The sequence below is a fragment of the Lates calcarifer genome, unplaced genomic scaffold, assembly GCF_001640805.2.
Source record: "Lates calcarifer isolate ASB-BC8 unplaced genomic scaffold, TLL_Latcal_v3 _unitig_720_quiver_1566, whole genome shotgun sequence".
In the NCBI taxonomy this organism is placed as follows: Eukaryota; Metazoa; Chordata; class Actinopteri; family Centropomidae; genus Lates; species Lates calcarifer.
In genome coordinates this window covers 20,078-25,288 of record NW_026117939.1, presented here as the reverse complement: position 1 = coordinate 25,288, position 5,211 = coordinate 20,078, and the positions used below count along the sequence as shown (strand labels likewise).

Sequence of the window (5,211 nt, the reverse complement as noted above, 5' to 3'; positions counted from 1 at the left end):
TATCTGAGTAAAGCAGAAACCCAGAGAAGATGCTGTCATCCTCACTGCTGGCATATGCCCCATTCCAGTCTCTGAGCGTCTCCATCCACACCTGATCACCCACGCCAGCCTCAGCACCACCAGAGTGGACGCCTGGTCGATGTCTTGACCGTACAGAGAGTCCCGTGTCCTTACCCCGTCGTGAACCGTTCACTACCAGCGTGGCTCGCAGTGGCTGATTGCGCACAGTGATGTGGAAGGAGAAGACATAAACGCCAGCATGGACACAGGTGAAGCTGTTGGAAGTGACGTTGAAGTGATTCTCTTCGTTGTAGAAGACTTTGTCAAAGCGGATCGGGAAGCCAGAGGGAGGGAAGGACTTTCTTGGGGAGATGCCTACACTGAAGGCTGAGCGTTTCAGAGGAATCGCTGACCCTTTAGCCCCTTTGAATCCACGAATGCCTCGCTCACCTCTCATCCCAGGGTAACCTCTGTCCCCTTTTGGCCCAGGCATCCCTCTTATTCCTTGTGGTCCCTGAGGCCCTCTCACCCCTGGTTCTCCTTGTGGTCCAGGTGTTCCTGGATCTCCTCGGACGCCTACGGGACCTGGGGAGCCATGCTTGCCATTCATTCCCGGAATGCCCATCCCTCCTGGGGTGCCAGGAGACCCAGGATCCCCTCGTTCACCTTTCTGTCCTCTTTCCCCAAATGTGCCACACTCCCTTTATCCCCCTTGTCTCCCTTAGGACCTAACTCAAAAGCTACTCCTGGAGGTCCAGCTGGCCCCTCTTTTCCCGGTTCCCCTTCTCACCAGCAGTCCCATTCTGGCCAGGTTCCCCTTTTTCTCCACTATCACCCTTGAAACCTTGCAGCCCTATTTTCACCTTTTTCACCTTTTGAACCAACATCACCTGCAAGGTGAGGGAAACTGTCTCAGAACGACTGAAGTCTGGCAACAATATAAGAGAAATCAACAAACGTCAGAAAAAGTTTGCACCTTTTTGTCCTGGTTTCCCTGGGACTCCTGGTGGCCCTGCTGTCCCACTGTTTCCTCGGTCACCTCTATCCCCTAAGCAATTGACATGACAAAGCAAATATTCAATTAACAATATCCAACATACCCAATATGAATGTTGTTTTATCTTGGGCTAGAGGTGAAGAGGAATAATATATTTAATGGGCCAATGGGGCACAGACTCAGAGGCTTAAGGGGCCAGGCGGCCCAAATGTCAGAGCCTTTGTCTGAAGTGACTGTTATATTTCTTGTTCAAAGTCACAGGTCTCAGGCAAATAGCAATAATTGTGAGTTCTCTTTTCTTTTTTGGCCCTTATTATTTAAAGAGTAATATACCTCCAGGCTGAAAAACAGTGTTTCACTTCCCTTTCCCACATTTCTAACCACACCCAGCATCATTCTTGAGTGTAGTCAGCAGTTATTAAGTTATTTAATTATATTTTTATTTATCACATAGTGTATACTGCACAGTGCACAGTTAAGCTAATGGAAACCTAAATTAAAATTAGTAAAACAATATAATACAAGCAAGAAAATAGAACTTGTGGCACCTTTCCCTTGATAGTTTCTTGTAATATTCTCTTGTAAGTATGTTGCAGTATTTTTTTTCTTGTGTAGAGGAGTGGTTCTGCTGGGTCAGAAAACTCTATGGGATGATTATTCATTCTGCCTTTATTTCCCCACAAGACCAAAATACAGAATTTCAAGGTCTGTTTCATAAAATAGAAATTTGTAGGAACAATTGAGGGAGTTAGGTGCTGGGGGTTGGGGCTTGTTGCCTTGAAATATGTGGTAATAAGCCACTTCAAATTTGTATTTAATAATACTATACTCACCTTTGTCTCCTTTTAACCCCATAGGACCACTCACACCTGGTGGTCCTGGTAAACCAGCTGCCCCTGCGAGGCCCCTTTCACCTGGTGGTCCTAGATAAGCAAAAATAAGAGAGGTTCAAAATGCTGAAAGCAAAACATTTTTCCAGTGCCTTTTATGACTGAGTCTTATACCTTCCAGGCCTCTTTCTCCTTTCTGCCCCCTGGGGCCTCTCTCAGGTGGACAGCACTCACAGAAGTTGAAATAACACTCATTGTAATCCAGGGTGTAGTTCTCTAGGCCGACACCAGGGGGCTCCGTATTCTCAGGGTAGTATTGAGGAAACACATGACTTGGATAGGTGGTCCTCTCTGTGGTGGGCAGCAGGTGGGGCTCCACAGGATTTGCACTGGCCACTATCTTGAGCGGCTTGGGCATGCTGGTGGTCACAGGGCTGTGCACTGTGATCTGAGGGATGGGCTTCTTAGTGTACTGGTACTTTGGCTTCTGTGTAGTTTTAGCTTCAGCACAGGACACCACAGTGAGTGTAACCACAACTACAGCCACAAGGGTTGACTGACAGGAGATAGTCCTCATGGTTGACTGGGATCTGAGAACAGATGAGTTTATACAAGACAATTTTCTTCTGTTGCCCTGTGCAAATTTCATTTTCCAACTACTTTTGGTTTGAAGAAAAAAGGATACAAAATCAGCACATACTGTTCAGCAGTTTAGCAATCACAGACTGTAGTATTGATGATATCACTGCTATCATCACTTCCATCTAACATTTTCATGCATGTTTTCCATGTCCTTTTTGACTGCTTTTGTTTGTTTCTCTGTTTCTACTTAGATCTTTCCCGTTGCTAATCTCACATAGGAGCTACATTTTCCCCAGTGACCCAGCAGTTCTGTAGACTACCCTTCAGTGAATTCAGCAGTGTAAGTGTTAGTAGACTTAACTAGAATGAAAGCCTGCAGCATCTTGGTCACAATACCACATGACTGAGGTTCAGTAATCTATATGCCAACAATTACGCATAAACCAAAGGTTTTAGTAGGCTGCTTGTCATGTTATGTAACTTTCTGAGAACACACACACACACACAAACATATATATATATATATATATATATATATATATATATATATATATATATATATATAGCAAACTTGATAAGACTCACCCAGTTATGCATAAGTAGTATGGTCATTTATCCTCTCTAGCGGTGTCTTGCAGGCAGCACCAGGAGTTCCACGTCTCTCTGATATCTCTGCCAGGCTTGGGTGAAAGAACATCCCCACCAATGAGGGTGTTTGCTGGAAGCACAGGGGGAGGTCTGAAATCCAACTACGGCGGGCTGGAGCTGACCCAACGAGAACCACTGTGCTGTGGCCCATTCTCTGTACCCCTGTTGTGTAGAAAGGTGCTTTTGTGACACGGGATACAGCGCCCGCCAGGAGCACTCCGTCGCTGCGAGCTAGGCGAGGAGCAAAGGCCGTGGGGCAATGGGTCACCCGATATGTGAGGCATTCCTCCAACAGCCAACCCACTACCCAGGCTCTTACGGTGGGACAAAGCCAAGCAAAGAGGGTTCTGTGACAGAGGCCAGGGCACTACAACGGCCTTTTTTCAAATGTAGGTTTGTACAGTTTTTTTTACATGTAGCTGCAAGCAGGAAGGTGCTGTTTTTATTTTAGGTCTTTTATTGCATAATCCCATGCTGAATCTTGCAAATTGACCTAGATGACAGTATCTATAACAGGTAATTTGAAATAAGTTACTACAAGATCTGCAGAGTGGCATGGATAGCACAGGAGCTCAGTATTTACAATCTACTGGTACTTGGTGAACATCCAGAAGAAAGCTTTAGCCTAAAGAGCACTGATAATCTCCTCACTCAACAGTAGCTAAACCTGAGCTTTTTGTCAAAGGAACCAGCTTATCTCCCTCAAATCAGTTTGGTTGCAATGCTTGCCTGATCACTGTGAGCGACTTTTCTGCACATGAGCCCCAGAGACTGCTGGCAGCTACGTTTGCTAACTATGATTCAAACTGTGTGGCTGGACAATGATTCATTCTTACAGTGTAACAAGATAGCATCAGGTTTTCGTAGAAAAGTGATTTTCTGGTACCTGTCTAGTTGAAACTCTCGACTTGCCAGTGACAATGAATGTTTGAGCAGTGGACATGCCTCAGTTGTCAAAGACCTCATGTCCTCAGAGAGATCTATGACCAGCTATGAGTGAGCAGGAAGAAGGGAAATTAATTTGGGAAACAGAGAGGGGGTGATAGTGGGATGAGGGGAAAGTTTCTAAATAGGAGAAGATTGGATTTATTTAAGCTTAATAATTGATTAGATTTTTATCTTCTCCTCTCACGTACACTTTTCTTTATCTGCTGACCCCCATTTACATGTTCTTCCTCCTCCTTCCCAGCAGCTCAAGTGAAGTGTCCCTGACTTGCCCCTCCATAAAAGACAAACAGATGGAGTGTAAGATATGCAGCTGAGTCCTGAGAGAGAGAGGGGTTCCTTTGGGGTTCTCCATGCCCGACCTCAACCCCTCATCGTCTCTCAACTCAATTCAGACCACACACAACAGCAGCGGTCAGCTTACAGTGCCCAGCTGGTCACAGAGGACCCCGGCGCCGCTCACCTGTCCATTCATTTAACACTGGCACCAGCCTTGCCCTCAGCCTACATCCCCACATACTATAGAGCAAGGGATAAGGAAGAGTTAACTTACTCAGCAGGTGCAGCCGAGCAGAGAGAGGACCAAAGATGACTTGGGTGGATGGAGGTGTATTGCCTTACATTAACCCTATTCATGTAAAGGAGATCTTGAAACTGCTGCGAATGTGTATAGAGTGAGAGTGAGATAATAAGACAGACTTGTTTAATGTGCAACACAGCAACCAACCACTGTCTTTTTGATTATTGCCCTGCTGTGCTCACAGTGCTCATAGACACAAATAAAGCCATGGACTGTGTTTTTTTTTCTTTACTATGGGATCTTATCAAAGAAAATCTAGATCCTGCAGAATTAGCTGCTAATGACTTTGGCAAGAGATCTGCTGGCAGTGAAGATACAGCTCATGTAGTCAGACGGAGTACACAAAAACACTTTCTTCTGCCACACTTTCTCAGACAGGCCTCTGAAGGTAGGGATGGTTTCCAATGCACAAGTTGATGGCCTTTTCCACAAGAGAAAATTTGTATGTTCATGGTAAAATATACTTTTTTATTTAACATTGACTGGTGGTTACTGGACGTTCAGAAGTGATCAGTTGATGTGCAAGCTATGTGAGATGATGTAGAGATCAGTGATTTTTTTTTTGGTCTTACTGATATTATTTTGTGGTGCCAATAAATGAACATTTGCATTTTTATGCCTACACACTA

At 45.0% G+C, this 5,211-nt stretch overlaps 1 pseudogene; it reads right to left on the bottom strand.

The window, feature by feature from the left end:
- Positions 1-7: 7 nt before the first annotated feature.
- Positions 8-2,404, bottom strand: LOC108879699 (otolin-1-A-like; annotated as a pseudogene).
- Positions 2,405-5,211: the final 2,807 nt, after the last annotated feature.